Source organism: Oncorhynchus keta, chromosome 28 (assembly GCF_023373465.1).
Source record: "Oncorhynchus keta strain PuntledgeMale-10-30-2019 chromosome 28, Oket_V2, whole genome shotgun sequence".
In the NCBI taxonomy this organism is placed as follows: domain Eukaryota; kingdom Metazoa; phylum Chordata; class Actinopteri; order Salmoniformes; family Salmonidae; genus Oncorhynchus; species Oncorhynchus keta.
In genome coordinates this window covers 57,737,655-57,754,651 of record NC_068448.1, presented here as the reverse complement: position 1 = coordinate 57,754,651, position 16,997 = coordinate 57,737,655, and the positions used below count along the sequence as shown (strand labels likewise).

The 16,997-nt window shown below is 40.8% G+C and overlaps 1 protein-coding gene across 1 annotated transcript in view; it reads right to left on the bottom strand.

Moving 5' to 3' along the window:
* Positions 1 to 10,278, bottom strand: part of LOC118361588 (NEDD4-like E3 ubiquitin-protein ligase WWP1) — a 54,563-nt gene extending 44,285 nt beyond the window's left edge. The window contains exon 1 of the mRNA XM_035741631.2: positions 9,982 to 10,278. The gene's annotated coding sequence lies outside the window, so the exon portion shown is untranslated. The remainder of the gene's footprint in view (positions 1 to 9,981) is intronic.
* Positions 10,279 to 16,997: the final 6,719 nt, after the last annotated feature.

The window sequence follows — 16,997 nt, the reverse complement described above, 5'->3', positions numbered from 1 at the left end:
GTCGTTTTAGATGACGTTCCAGTACTTTGGGGGTGCATGCTATCAGATAATAGCTTCTCATGCTTTCGCCGAAAAGCATTATACAAATCTGACTTGGTGGCTAGATTCACAACGAGTGTAGCTTTAATTCAGTACCTTGTATGTGTGTTTTAATTAAAGTTTGATTTTTATCAAAAACTATACGTGGCACTCTTGAAATTTCCGCTGATTTGATCCCGACAGCGGAACCAACTCCCTAAAAAGATAAGATAGGGACGGGCCACTGATTGAGCAGAGCCCTGTGAAGGGACATGGGCTATAAAACTTTTCAAACACGCCCTCCTCTCCCTTCCTATATAAAGCCTTGGCGACAATATAACCTCCTGTTCAGAGGATGTGAGGACGACGGTCCGATGTCAGAATGGTTCAGAGAACTACAGAACGAAGCCAACATCAGCATGAGCTTTGGTTGCAAATGGTATGAACTTTGAACTCTTATTCACTACAGAAGTGATACCTCCTAGCTGTTGAGTTAGCAACAGCAGCTGCAAACGCAGGTTAGGAAGGAACAGACAGAGTATCCCGTCTACCACACAACGGCGTTACTACAACGTATCCAATTGACCACCAGACATTCTTCAAAGGACAAAGGACTTGGTTGGGCAACACAGCCTTCCATCTACCACCAACCTACCGAAGCGCAGCTCAGAGAAAATATGTATTGCATTTTCCAAATGGGCGGTAATTTAGAATGCATAAGAAACTGTATTTACGATAACACAGCGTCGCCCTTTCTTCCTCAGTCTTCCCGCTCTTTCACTCAAACCCAGACCCTTGTGTAACAAGCCGTCATATCTGTTCCGCCCGCTAGGGACGTTTTCCTTTATGACGTAATTTGTAATCAAGTTATGATTAATGTGTAATTAGTTAGGCATTTAGTAAATAAATAAACTCAATTTTGTATTGCTGATTCAACTTGTTAGCCAGAGTTCGTGCAGATAACCAAGAATTTACAACTTTCAGATGAGACTGAATTAAGGTGACAATTAATATTGACTGCTATTGATGTAAAATATTACTAGGTCTTTAAGATTTTATTCGGAAGATAACAGCTCTATAAATATTATTTCATGGTGCCCCGACTAGTTAATTACATTTACATGATTAGCTCAATCAGATAATATTAATTACAGAGAAATTATTTTATAGAATAGCATGTCATATCACTTAATCCGGCATAGCCAAAGACACGACAATTCATTATATTTCTATGGCAGCACATGCAGTCAGAAGTAGAGGAGAAAATGTGCGTCAAATATTGCTTTCAAAAACAGTTATTAAGGTGACCGCGGTCATTTGACTGGCCAATTATGGTCAGCAAAAATGTCATGACCATTACAGTGATGTCGTGCCTCAAAGACCGAAGTGCTCAGCCGGTCTGGCGCTGAATGAACAGGCTGCATTAAAAAAAAGAAAAAGAGCATCATAGCTGTCCATCCTAAATGTGCAGATTGCAAAGGAAATTTCATTTTTTCCTCTGTGGATAAAAAGAGTGATGTTCTGCTTAATCTGACAGCATAGCAGAGACCTATAGCAATATCTCCTCAAGAGTACCCTGGCCTCTCAGACTAGGAGTAGAGAGAGAATAGGAGTAGAGCGACATAGGACTGGGGCAGAGCAGAGGCCAACAGTAAGCTGCCATCAGTCTCTAATTCAGAAGGCTGACTAATGAAAAATGGATACTGCCAGCCAGACAGGCCAGGGAGCAGCTTATAATCCCCTCAGCCCTGGAAGTCTGTCTGGGGTTGGAGGGCAAGAGCACAGGTAATCTCATTCCCAGGCACTTTCCCACCCCAAATGGTGGACTAACGCAAAGAACTTGGCCTTCGTTAGCCTATACAGAAAGACCGGGAGAAACTCCTGGCACATAGGCATTGGTTTGACCGAGAGGTCAGCAAGAATTAAATTATTTACTCAGAAATTAACTGATGTTTGATTTATTTTTTATAATTATTCATTAAAAAGTTTGCCATGGTGGGAACTTTTGTGTTTGCAAAATTAATTATGCAAGAACGGCAGTGGAAGCACCTTTATTGGCATGTGCCAAGACCAGAATGGGCATATTTGCTCTATAAACAGTTGACAAACCCATTTTTAAAACAATTAAGAGTTTAAACCCATTGAATTTCTTTGTATTCGGTACATGACAATGTAACCGTAATTTTTAATGAACACTAATAGGGCAGGTACACTTGCCAGGGACCTCACCATACCATCACGCTAATTACGAGCAGATACCATATGTATTGCAATTTGATACTGTGATTTTATTGCGATTTGATGTTTCAACCATATTGCTCACCATAAGTCTACTGCAGAGGGACGAGAGCCATCAGAAAACGAGTTTTGATCAGTCATGCAAAGTCCTCCAAAGTCATGCAAAGTCCTGAAATCGAATTGGCTCCCTATATAAAAAGGTGAGTGCTACAGGGCGGTAGTCATTTAGGTATGTAGCCTTAGAGTTCTTGGGAACAGGACTGATTGGTGGTCAGCTTGGGACATGTGGGATTACAGACCGGGACAAGGAGCGGTTGAAATTTACTGTGAACATGCCTGTCGTCCAGTGCATGCTCTCGGAACATGCCCTGGAATACCGTCCGGCCCAGCGACCTTGCAATTGTTGACCTGATTAAAATAAGCTTACGTTGGCCTATGAGAGATCAGCCAGTCTTCTTGTTAGTGGGAGCACTCACGCACGGCGATGTTTTTGTCGAGGTGTGCATAAAATGCATGGAGTTAGTCTGGTAGAAGCATTGTTGGGCAGATCAAGGCTGGGTCTTCCTTAGTAATCCGTAATGGCCCTGCCACATGCGGCGGGGCCTGTGTGATAGGATTCCACCTTTTTCTAGGGCCCTATGATTTCCGCTATGCAGAAAATGTAGACAATATCAGAATTTGGTCAGAAAAATGGAATCAACTAAAACGTGGAATATGCAGCTTATTCCATAATTTGGCTGAAATCGATACCAAAAAAAGGGCCTAATTGTAGTAACCTAAATGATTTCATAATTGTAAAAATTACAGATGAGTAGGCCTAAAGAAATAATTGTGTTTTGAGAGGGGCGTGGGTCCCTTACGTACGTCACCCAACAACTTGGCATTTACTTTGAGAAACATGTCAACCAAGACGTCATCGTCAAAAAACAAAAAAGATATATACACACACACACACACACACGACCCTAAATTCAGAGCATAGCAATACCCAAAGGACTAGGAGTCATCAGGCGATAAGCAGTTTTAAAATTCAGTCAACATACTATTGATTAGACCCGTAAAAATGTGTGAACACAGTCTAAAGCCCATGTGAAAAACAAAGAAAAGTACCGTGTTAGCCAGAGCATGCCTCTTCAAAACAACCATTACTAGTGCAAGCGCATCAGCAGATTCAAGACAAGAATTTATTCAAGACTTTGTGGCTGTGCGCGCCGAGTCCGACATCCCCTTAGAAAAGCTAAGAACGTTTCTAGTGAAGCATTGCAAACAGGGAGGACCGTTGCCCGAAAATGAGAGCAGCCCCTCTCAAATTCACCTGCCCCGTGTGTTCGACCAACATGACTGCCGTTCTACAGAAGATCCGATGGAAGAAGTTTGCGGTGGTTGTTGACGAGACAGATGCAAGGGATTGCAGCATTCTAATCATTGGCGAGTTAACAGCCTATTAATATACCGTTGCAATAGCCTACATTTACATTCCGCAGTGTGAATTGTCCACACGCAAATTGTGATATTCCAAACGACGAGCTATCATATAGCGATGCATAATGTCAGCAGCTGTCTCTACATCTAGCTAACTATCTCTATATTGTTTTTACACTTGTATTTTGTGTTAAAACATAATTAAAACGTTTCCTCAACTTTCATTGCAGTTACTGAAAACCAATACTTTCTGGTGGATGTCATTTCCACAGAGATGCAACTACTCAACAACTTCCCAAGTTATACTAGCCTCGCTCCACAGCAACAAACTGAACAGTGCCTGGGCAATGGTCACAGATAATAGCCCGTACTGCCTGAAGACATACAAGGAGGTTCTGAAAGGAGTGATACAGTGTCCATGTAACCAGTCTCTGCCATGTCATCAATCTGGTGGGTGAGACCTGGCATTACAACAAACACTTCTCTGAAGTTGCATCACTTGTAACATGGATGAGATCTGTCTTCGTCAAGAAGCCTGCCAGAAAGAGATGGGGGAGCTTCCTCATTATGAAGGAGTTTGTGCAGGCCAAGGCACCTCCTGAAGCAGTGAGCCCCGATGGAATAGCTGGTTTGAGGCAGTGAAGTATCATGCAGAGCATGTTCATCAGTACAGAGTTTTTGTTGGCAGAAAAGTCACCATCCCAAGCAGTCAAACATCCTCAGCCAGCTGGAAACAGAGAAGGTGCAGGCCATCACTGTTAGGGTAACCATCTCGGAGGGCTGCGCCAAACTGATAACAGCTCTGTCAATCCTGAAAGGAACCCGCCGTCCCACAGCAGTGTCTGCATTCAATGTCATGGAAGATCTGGGCTCTTACCTAGTGAACGGAACGGCAAAAACATGTGGGTATAGTGCAGAGACCGATGAGCTATTGAGAAAGATGGAGATTGGAGAGAGAGAGAGAAGGGAGGTGCTTGACCATCTCCATGATGCATTCCACTTGGACTCCAAAATTGTCAAAGCACTGGGACACACATCCAGCCAGAGGTCTCTACAGGCTGGCTAGGGTGTTCGATCCCAGGCAGGCTCCAGCCATGGAAAAGCAGATTGAAGCCTACACACACACCTGAAAACCATCAACAGAGCTCAGTGAAGAAAGGATTGCCTACCAGAACTGTGTCCAGGAAGCCCTCAACTGCTTTGGAGCTTGCTGATTACTGGAGGGGCCTGAGTGCGAGATTCCCAAGAGCTGCAGAAGTGGCAGTGCCCAACATCTACTTCCCTGTCGACTGAGAGGAGTTTCAGCAAATACAAGACTACTCACAGACAAGTGAGAGGTACTCACAGAGCTCAACAAAGAGGCTGACAATCATGTACTTCAAATGGAGAGGTATGTGATAGATGAAAAACCTACAATGGACAGACATAGGAGTTCATAGGGTAGTTCCATAGGTTGCCTATTGCATGAATCTTTATTTGTGATAAACTTATGTGAAACACTTAATTTCACACAAAAAAAAATGAATGCAAAGTTGTTACACAAGAATAACCGTTTTTCCAATTGCATTGTTGCCTATATTATTGCATTACTTTTTATTATTTATCATGAAACACTTTGTAGAACTGTATTGAAGCACTTGCCTTGGTAAAAGAAAAAAGTGCAATGTGTTGCACCATTAATGTTTCTTATTAAATGGTTTTATTCATTCACATTATTAGACACTTTATGATGATAAAATTAGCTTAAATCATAAAACAGAGTTCAGAAAAATAAAGCTAAAAAAGGGAATTTGGGAAGAAAAGAAAATGGATTTCGTAGGGCCCTATATTGTTATTTTTCTTGTTAAAAGGCTCTGCGGAGGTCGTAGCAGGACTTCTTGTACTTGTTCCTTTCCTCAGCCTTGGCCTCAGGTTTGGCTGTTGTGTGCGGTAGCCATGTCCTTTCGCTTAACACCAACCTCTGTTAATCCAGGGCTTTTGATTGGGGCAACATCTCTGAATCATTTCCTAACGAAGCCGGTGACGGAGGTGGTTAGCTCGTCGATGCTATCAGTGGAGAATGGGACATGTTCCAGTCAGCATTAAGAAAGCAGTCCTGTAGCATAATTTCTGAGGACCATTTCTCAACAGAGCAAGTCACGAGTACTTCCTGTTTGAGCTTTTACTTGTATACAGGAAGCAGGAGTATGGAGTCATGATCTATTTGCCGAATGGGGGACGAGGGTGAGCCTTGTATGCTTGCTTCTGGGTAGAGTAACAAAGGTCTAGGACTCTATCGCCCTTAGTGGCGAGGGAGACGTGTAGATGGAAGTTGGGTATCACGTGTCTTAAAGGAGGCGGAATTAAAAATCGCCGCCAATAAGAAAAGCAGCTTCCGGGTGCAAAGTTTCCTGCTAGTTTATAGCCTCGTACAGTTGGTTACTTCTTTTGTCCTTAGGTGAGGGAAAACTAAGGACAGAGAGAGGGAGGATGAGGTGTGTTTAGTCATTTAGGCTGGTTGACAAAGCCTGACTAAGGGCCAGTCAGTCAGGTAAGTGACATCATTGGTTGTGACAGAGAGACTGAGGCATCTAATCGTACAGTGTTTCAGAGCAGTTGCAACACCAAGACATTTCTCTATTAGAATTCTGAGATACCGTTTTGCTTTCTTGGAAGCCATCAAAGATGTGCAACACTGTCTAGAAGCAACATTGTCTCACTTATGGGATGAATAACTCAAAAATATGCTTGAATCAAAGTATTGTTATATGTTCCGAGTCACGTCATTGCTTGTAAAGCTGCTAGATAAACGTGAAGGCTGAGGAACACTGCTCTCCCAGTCAGTTTGCTGAGAGCTGGCCTCTGCGCAGGCACACCATTGGGGACGTCAACAGCCCATGCAGCTAGCATCACTGAATTGGATATCATTACAGCTAATGGCTCTCTGACTCAGGAATGGATCAGACTCACTAGATCAGAGAGTGTTGGGGGTCCGATCAACAGCCCATGCAGCTAGCATCACTGAATTGGATATCATTATAACTAGTGGCTCTCTGACTCAGGAATGGATCAGACTTGTGTTATTTGGGTTGTGTGATATTTGGTATTCATAGTGCATGTGAGTAGCTTTCCAGTGCTACCATTATAGGCCTAGGCTAGAACTAGGCTACACAGACACAGTAAAAGAAAGACCATGTGCTCAATACTCTTGTAGTGTTGCACGGTATACCAAAACTTTAGTACTTTGCCAATACTAGAACTTTCTGTACTTCTGTCAAATATATCACACGTCATCGACAGAGAGAATCAAGTCTAGCAGTGCAGCCGATGTCTCCTTTGTAGTTTGAGAGCACCGTGCCTGCTCCACTTGCTCACTGCTAGCTCCAGTCTAGCCTGTCCTGAGGAACCACTGTACCCCCACTGGGAGTCTGGTTGCGTCACCACTTACGCTGCACAGATGTTAACACACTCGAATAAAGCAACACGGCATGCAGAAATGTTGATTTATTTACTGTTCACAACAATGTCCATTAGACGACAATGGTAGCTTCCAACTTTGTAGGCCAACTTTCCTTGCTAGCGTACAGCTGAACCTAACATTAATTAACTACCCTAGTACTTTGCTTGTGATATTCAAACCAAAATGCTAAATATTGCTGATTTCAAAATAGTCACCAAAACTTTATTAATTCACTTCCTCTCCCCATCAATATCATCTTTGCTGGAGCTGACTGTGAATGAGGTCATGGGTCTTAAAAAGACAACGCACACTTTCATAAAAAGACGTGGTTGCTTCTTCTACACAAATGTTGATCAGGACAATAAGTCCCAAATGGAAGACTAATTGTTTATCATCTGTAGCCCCATGAAATCAGCCAAAACAAGCTCAGTAACTCAATGAATGTGCACACTCCTATTGAATAGGCAGTCACCTGTACTTGATTTACCCAGTTTATCAATAGTCTACAGATTTACCATTCAAATGAAATGACCATTATGTAGGTAGTCAGTTTACCAAAGTCAAATGAGTTGTATAATTGATTAATTAATGCATACATCCAAAAATCAAACATTTCAATAATAAATGATATTGAACTTAAGAGAGCCGTCTGGATCAAGTTCCAGTCTGTGACTTTGGCTAATACGCCTTTTTTTGGCAATTGTATTGTTTTTGAATTGAAGTCAAAATTCTGCTATCATGACAACACTATCCTTGGTGTAAACAAGTAAAAAGCATGGTTGGATTTGGAACCCAAATTCTAATAATCACAGGAAAAGTATGTGCTGACATTCATTTTATATTTAGACAGACATGCCCAAATCTCTGTACAGCTGCTTGGGAAAACAACACATGGACAAACTGCACACATACAGTGAGTAATAACATGTCCACTATAAATTCTATAGCTGCCATTTAAAGTGGAACTGAGTGTTTTAGCAACAGTAAATGTTTTTTTTAAGTGTTCATATACAGCCTCAGGAAGAATGGCGCATGTTTTTTTATTTTTTATTCTGACAAGCGAGCACTTAGAATTAAAATATGAAAACTTGAAAATGACTATAGCAATATAGATTGGGAAAGCCGCCGTGCGTTTGGACAACTAATAGACACTTCAGGAAATAAACTTGTCCAGGACCAGACTCTACACAAACTGGTGTTTGTAGGTATATATATATATACACATACACAGGAATGATTGACAAACTGACGTTACAACACCCACCCAGACATATCTACCAAAAACAGGAGCATTGCCTTTTTACACTTGCAACATTTATTTACCTTGGCATGAGCCACTAGCCTCACACAGTTGGGTGCAAGAGACAACAACTCAAGAATTTCCACACATGGCAGTTTCCTTGTGAAACAGAGGAGGAAACAGAGGCAAAATAAGCATTATGGACAGAGCCTGCCAAAGGAGCTGCTCAAGTGACAGCATCATGTAACTAATGCCTTCACACTGTGACAGCCAAAGCATACAATACTACTGTCAATGGGAGGATGCTACCCACAGGCCTGCAATCACAAAAGCCCAACATGTGTGGAAGAGCACTTAGAAAAAAACTGAAGGCCTTTATTTGTTTCAATCTCTCCCAAGTCACAGGCTTGGTCTCCAAATAGCTTAGGCCTCTATAGGGTTACAGAGGACAAATAATTTAATCTAGGTTCGTCATCAAATCCTCACACAAATGTGAGAGAATAATGAAGGCAGCCAAATCTATAGGATATAAATAAATAAAAAAATTGACGTATCTGAGGGAAGTGTCTGTTATTAGAAAATCGTCATATTTTCTCAAAATAGTGTCCAAACAGGTTAGTTAGTCTCTGTAAAGTACCATAGCAATTTCTAGGCCACATTGGCAGACCTGCATCATCACGGACACTAGCCAGTTAAACGTAACGTTAGCTAGCTATAACATTACATCAATAGTTCAATTCGTGTGGCAAAAAAACAACCGTGGAACTAGCGTTAGCTAGCTTTATTTCTTTAACCCTAGATGGAGTTCCCTAGGGCAAGAACCATGAAAAGTTACCCAGAGTACACAAAACACCGACAACATTATTAGCTACAAGTCAAGTGTAACTAGTTTTATGAAATGGTAAAGGTGCTAATAAGCTAACGTTAGTTTATCCCCAACTTATCTAGCTAACGTTTGCTAATCTTTAGTAAAATTGCAAGGACGTTGGCATTAATGACCATGAGAAATATTGGGTGATTCCGTGTATTTTAGCTAACCAGCTAGCTAAGTTTAGTTAACTAGATGGCTAGCCAGATAGTTAACTTTAAGTTACATGTCTCGCAATCATTTGGGAGTGTATTAGACCGGGCACACTGACCACAACGGACGAAAACAAACAATCGTGTGGTTAGACACAGCTAAGTTAGCTAGCTACTTAGCGAGGCCATAGCAGCAGTTGGATAGCTAGCTAGTAGCTTGGTTAGGTGTCCGCCATCTTTTGCTGGCATTACTTACTGATGATAGCACGGTCCATTACCAGTTAACGTTAGCTAAAGTTAGCTAGCCATTTCAAACAAGTATATTGTAGCTTGCTAACGTTACCAGCTCGCTAGTAGTAACCAATCACTTAGTATCTAGTTAAACTATTTAATCTGTTATTTCAGTTAATTAGCTAGCTACTATCTAGTTCGCTAAACAAGATCCTATGCTACCTCAAGCAAAGATCTCAAGTCAGTTGAGTTGGAGGAACGTAGCTAGCCTAGCTAATGTTAGATAGCTGAAATACAAGCAAACTCAGCTTGAAGCAGGAATGTACAATTGTATAGGACAGACATCCAATGTCTCTAAGTTTGGGTGGTTTACCGTGCCTGTAGCTCCAACCCGGTGTTATAAACTCCCTGTAGCTATGTTCTCTCGATAAACAGCCAGGCATTAACCTCTCAGGCCGAGCGTCCAGCTACGATTGCCGTCTCTCGTCACAAACAGGTTCTCGCATACACCGTAGTAGCCTACTAAACTCAACTCCACGATTTATGAAGGAGTTGTGCGACAATTTGCGTGTGCGGACTGAAGCTCCAACGTCACATACACATATTTTATTTTAATAAAATGACGTTTTTATCCATAACGACTGATTTCCGCAGCCAACGAATAGCCCACATATAACAATGTAATGTGTAATAAGGGCTATTCTGTGGGCCCGGAAATCAGGCGTTTTGAATAAAAACGTCATTTTATGTGATGTCGGTGCTCCAGTCCGTCCACACTGGTCATCGCTCAACTCCACCGGACATGTTTTATTGTTGGACATAAACTGTAAAAAATATATGTATTTTAGAAATCTGTTCCAAAGTATTCCCACGCATAATAGAGTATATATATATATATATATATATATATATATATATATATATATATATATATATATATATATATATATATATATATATATATATATATATAAAGTATAATAGAGTATATATATATAAAGTATAATAGAGTATATATATAGAGTATAATAGAGTGTATATATAGAGTATAATAGAGTATATATATATATATATATATTATCATATACAAATGTAAGCAAAGTTTGAAGTGATTATGCTTTAGTCAAATATTATATATTTATGTGCTTATTGTGGTCAATTTCCAGTCTACAAAGTATTAGTAATTAGGTTCCGGTAACCTGACCATCCGCTCATGAAAAAAAAAAAATCGGGCATTGGCTGAATCTAGTTGATGAGTCCTGCATTATATTGACAAGATAACAGAGTGACCGCTCTAACAATGGAAAATATGTCCTCACAATTAGTGAAGGCAGAAGAGCGCAGATGGGACCGTTCTTAGCCAATGAGAGGGGCAGATACCCATAAACAACAGGCACAATACGTTGTTTTTCTCAACGTTTACGGAATGCCACCGGAATCCACTTATCACAGTACATTTGTAACAGCTTATACATGACTAAACTATGTTCAATCAAATAAGCCTCAAGTAATTCGAGACTTTCTAATAGATCTCCATACAAAAAGGGGCTTATCTCACGTAAACAGATTTTGAGCAGAGTAAATCCTCTCGCTTTTGCCTCTCCCTCTCTGGTGGCAAAGACACCCTGCAGCAAAAACAGACGCAGACGGCGACGTCTGACGCCACCCCAATATGTCACTACGTCTACGTCAATTGACAGACAGCCCAATTCCCACTAATTAGTCTTTTGACCAATCACGTCTTTGTTTCATGTCTTTTCACTTCTGATCTTTTTCAGATCTCATCTGATTGGTCAAAAGACCAATTCGTGAAAAAAATATATCAGATTTGGGCTTCCTGTGGAAACGCAGGCTCGTAGCTGGCCTGGACCGAATACTTTGATGGCTACGAAAATAAATGTACATTTCAACCAGTGACCACAATAAGAAGAATTTGTAAAAAATAAAATAATGCGTGCTGGATTATCTCAGTCTGTTGTAGAGATTGCATTGTCATCGTTTTTGGTGCTGTTATGGCTAGATTTGTCAATAGGCTCTCTAAAAGTAATTTTAACACTATTCAAACAAACTTCATATATCACTGAAACACCTGAAAATGAGATTGTTTGTTCCTGAGACAACAAATAGGTACTATGAGTATATAATCTTATTGTTACAGGCACTAAGATTATTGTTGCCTCCCCTTTGGCTCCTCCAGACAGATATAGGCTATGTAGTGGTTATAGTCTTTGCAAAGTCACTGTGCTTCCTCCCTGTATACATATTATGTCTCTAAGCACTTTTCGGTTTATTGGCAGGTGTATGATGGCCTGCTTGTGGCCACCCCTTTGCCCTTTTGTTGTGTGCAAGTGTGAAGACCGGCCACAGCAGAATGAACAAAAACAAGCAGTCAGGAGTCATTGGCTCCCTGCACCCAACCCCCCCAGAGATAAATATTGTTGGGCCATTCAGCCACTTGTGTTGCTTATTCAAGAGGCCAAGGCCTCATTCTCCAATCAATTAACAATCAATTAAACTGCTGCTACTCTATGTTGATTATCTATGCATAGTCACTTTACCTCGACCTACATGTGCATATTACCTCAATTACCTCAGCTAACTTGTACCCCTGCACATTGACTCTGTACTTGTATCCCCTGTATATAACCTTGCTACTGTTATTTTATTGTTGCTCTTTAATTATTTGTTATTTTTCTATTTTTACATTTTTTAGTAAATACTTTCTTAACACTTATCTTTCTTAACTGCATTGTTGATTAAGGGATTGTAAGTAAGCATTTCACTGTAAGGTGTACCTGTACCACCTGTTGTATTCAGCGCATGTGACAAATAACGATTTGATTTGACATTGCACAAGTATTGAAAGCATTTTGAGACAAAGATCTGAGGTTTTATAATGCAATCAGTGAATAACTGACAATAAGACAGCGTGTATACTGTAATTTGAACTGAAACTTAAATAACAATATCATAGTTTTCCTTGAAAGTGTGTGTGTGTGTGTGTGCGTGCGCCCGGGCCAGCAGAGGACGCCAAAGTCTTTCTTTTAGTGTTGACTCGAGCCATAATGTTTACAATCTTTCCCATGAAAGCTGTGTCTGTGGACTCAACCCGAAAGAGAATTAGAGACAAAGGCAGAGAGAGAGACAAAGGCAGAGAGAGGGAGAGAGAAAGAAAGGATTCAATCACATCTATGAAATAAAGCTCCATTAATTTACAATACACCAATATTCTCATTAATTACTTAAGAATTACACAGACTATAGATTTGATTAATGAAGGAGACCTAAACTCTGTGTAATTATATCCAGATTGAATTCTCCCAGGAACCTCTAAGTTTCTCACAGTTACTTCATCATTCCAATTAGACCTTGATCTAAATTTAGACAGCAGAAACAAAAATACTGTTTCATCCATACAAAAAAAACAAGTTGTTGGGTGTTCCAAAAATGTGCCTTGGTATTCTGCAGTAGATCATTCATGGATGTGTTTCGTAAATTCTTTTGTGATAAGTGAAGCTTGGTTCTAAGAGTTGGATGAAGTCTTGGAAGGGGCTTTGGCTACAGTATGTGTGTGCTGCTGCTCTCTCTGATTCTCACCATTTACAGGTGCAGTGCACATGTGAGCTGTTTATCATGTGAGCACTTTATTAAACCTCCTCGTTGAATGTAAACAAGTTTCAAGTTTTATTAGTTGTACAGGATACACATGGTATACACCGTCCAACAAATGCTTACTTGCAGGTTCCTTCTCAATGCCACAGAAGAGTAATAATAAATAAAAATAAGAATACGAACATAAAGTAAATGGCTCAGTAGAATAGAATTAATCATAGTACAACTAGTCCAATAACCAACTTCTTTGCGAGTAGATGATGTGTGTATGCATATAAACATGGGCCATTGTTAAAATTATTCAGTGATCTTGCTGAGTGTTGTTTATGTATGAATATAAATCCATGTTTGACTGATGCTGTACACAACAACAAAAATATGCAAATATGAATTTATGGGACAGTGCAATAAAAAAATATACCAGACACATCATTCAGAATGGGATTCTGATGTAACATGATTTGGTTAGGAGTGTTTTGTAACATTCTTTAACATGCTTGAGACACATGAGCATAATGCATTATATTTAGTGACAAGCGATTACTAAAAAAAATGTGTTGACCAGTTCTCTGTAATGAAACTAAATGTAAAAAAAAACGGTTTTGGGGATCAGCTACAGTCGTGGCCAAAAGTTTAGAGAATGACACAAATGTTAATTTTCACAAAGTCTGCTGCCTCAGTTTGTATGATGGCAATTTGCATATACTCCAGAATGTTATGAAGAGTGATCAGGTGAAATGCATTTACTTGCAAAGTCCCTCTTTGCCATGCAAATGAACTGAATCCCCCCAAAAACATTTCCGCTGCATTTCAGCCCTGCCACAAAAGGACCGTCTGACATCATGTCAGTGATTCTCTCGTTAACACAGGTGTGAGTGTTGATGAGGACAAGGTTGGAGATCGCTCTGTCATGCTGATTGAGTTTGAATAACAGACTGGAAGCTTCAAAAGGAGGGTGGTGTTTGGAATCATTGTTCTTCCTCTGTCAATCATAGTTACCTGCAAGGAAACACGTGCCGTCATCATTGCTTTGCACAAAAAGGGCTTCACAGGCAAGGATATTGCTGCCAGTAAGATTAGATTGCACCTAAATCAACCATTAATCAGAGCGGTTCAATTGTTGTGAAGAAGGCTTCAGAGCACCCAAGAAAGTCCAGCAAGCGCCAGGACCATCTCCTAAAGTTGATTCAGCTGCGGGATTGGGGCACCACCAGTACAGAGCTTGCTCAGGATTGGCAGCAGGCAGGTGTGAGTGCATCTGCACGCACAGTGAGGCGAAGACTTTTGGAGAATGGCCTGGTGTCAAGAAGGGCTGCAAAGAAGCCACTTCTCTCCAGGAAAAACATCAGGGACAGACTGATATTCTACAAACGGTACAGGGATTGGACTGCTGAGGACTGTGGTAAAGTAATTTTCTCTGATGAATCCCGTTTCCGATTGTTTGGGGCATCCGGAAAAAAGCTTGTCTGGAGAAGACAAGGTGAGCGCTACCATCAGTCCTGTGCCATGCCAACAGTAAAGCATCCTGAGACCATTCATGTGTGGGGTTGCTTCTCAGCCAAGGGAGTGGGCTCAATCATAATTTTGCCTAAGAACACAGCCATGAATAAAAAATGGTACCAACACATTCTCCAAGAGCATCTTCTCCCAACCACCCAGGAACAGTTTGGTGATTAACAATGCCTTTTCCAGCATGATGGAGCAACTTGCCATAAGGCAAAAGTGATAACTAAGTGGCTCGGGGGACAAAACATCAATATTTTGGGTCCATGGCCATGAAACTCCCCAGACCATTGAGAACTTGTGGTCAATCCTCAAGAGGCGGGTGGGTACACAAACAAAAACCCACAAATTCTGACAAACTCCAAGCATTTATTATGCAAGAATTGCAGATTGCAGAGGTCTTGAAAAAGAAGGGTCCACACTGCAAATATTGACTCTTTGAATCAACTTCATGTAATTGTCAATAAAATCCTTTGACGCTTATGAAATGCTTGTAATTATACTTCAGTATTCCATAGTAACATCTGACAAAAATATCTAAAGACACTGAAGCAGCAAATTTGGTGGAAATTCAAATGTGTCATTCTCAAAACGTTTGGCCACGACTGTACAATCACAGAAAGATTGAAAATAAAATATTTCAGATATGATCATTTATCACAAAATAGTTTACGTAGATGTAGTGAGTGAACTACTTTTTCAAAGTAACTTGAGTCGAGTAAACTATATTTTTCTTATGGGTAGTTTTACTGTAGCTTAACTTCTTCCAACTTCCTCAGCTGCTTGTTAAGGTGCAGTAAACCAGGATGGGGGAGAGAAATAGCTTCTGGTGAGCTTCCTCTCACTGGCACCACACGTAAGGCTCCCTTGGCCAACAGAGACTGTGTCTCATCTCTGAGGACTCGGGCTGCTTCCCCCTGTGCAGTGGATTGAACTATTCCCATTAAAAGCAGTGGGACCCCAAATATTATAGTATGTGTCCCTGCCCTATGATACATAGGACCAATGGGGAGACTACACCTCTGCTCCCTGTGAGGATCAAGGGATCCTACCTGTTCCCTGGGGGGAATTGAGTTGTTTGTTGGCATGCACAGAATATATATATTGGCAAGAAAAAGTATGTGAACCCTTTGGAAAACCTGGATTTCTGCATAAATTGGTCATAAAATTCTATCTGATCTTCATCTAGGTCACAACAATAAACAAACACAGTCTGCTTAAACTGACAACACACAAACAATTATATGTTTTCTTGTATTTATTGAACATGCACAGAACATTCACAGTGCAGGGTGGAAACAGAATGTGAACCCTTGTATTCAATAACCTCGACCTTACGTTTTCTGTAGTTGTGGATCAAACCTGCACAACGGTCAGGAGGAATTTTGGACTATTCCTCTTCATTCCTCTATTCCTCTCTTTTTCAGTTCAGCAATATTCTTGGGATGTCTGGTGTGAACCGCTCTCTTGAGCTTATGCCACAGCATCTCAATCGGGTTGAGGTCAGGACTCTGACTGGGCCACTCCAGAAGCCATATTTTCTTCTGTTGATATTATACTTCCGTGTTTTGGGTCGTTGTCCTGTTGCATCACCCAACTTCCGATGAGCTTCAATTGGCAGACAGATAGCCTAACATTCTTCTGCAAAATGTTTTTATAAACTTGGGAATACATTTTTCCCTCAATGATAGCAAACTGTCCAGGCCCTGATGCAGCAAAGCAACGCCAAACCATGGTGCTCCCTCCACCATACTTTACAGTCGGGATGAGGTTTTGATGTTGGTGTGCTGTGCCTTTTTTTCTCCACACATAGTGTTGTGTTCCTTCCAAACAACTCAACCATTGTTTCATCTGACCACAGAATACTTTGCCAGTAGCGCTGTAGAACATCCAGGTGCACTTTCCCAAACTTCAGAAGTGCAGCAGTGGCTTCTTCCGTGGTGTGCTCCCATGAACACAGTTCTTTTGTAGTGTTTTACGTATCGTAGACTAGTCAACAGAGATGTTAGCATGTTATAGAGATTTCTGTAAGTCTTTAGCTGACACTCTAAGATTCTTCTTAACCTCATTGAGCATTCTGCGCTTGTGCTCTTGCAGTCATCTTTGCAGGACGGCCACTCCTAGGGAGAGTAGCAACATTACTGAACTTTCTCTATTTATAGACAATTTGTCTTACCGTGGACTGATGAACATCAAGGCTTTTAGAGATACTTATGTAACCCTTTCCAGCTGAATGCGAGTCAACAATTCTTAATCTTAGGTCTTCTGAGATCT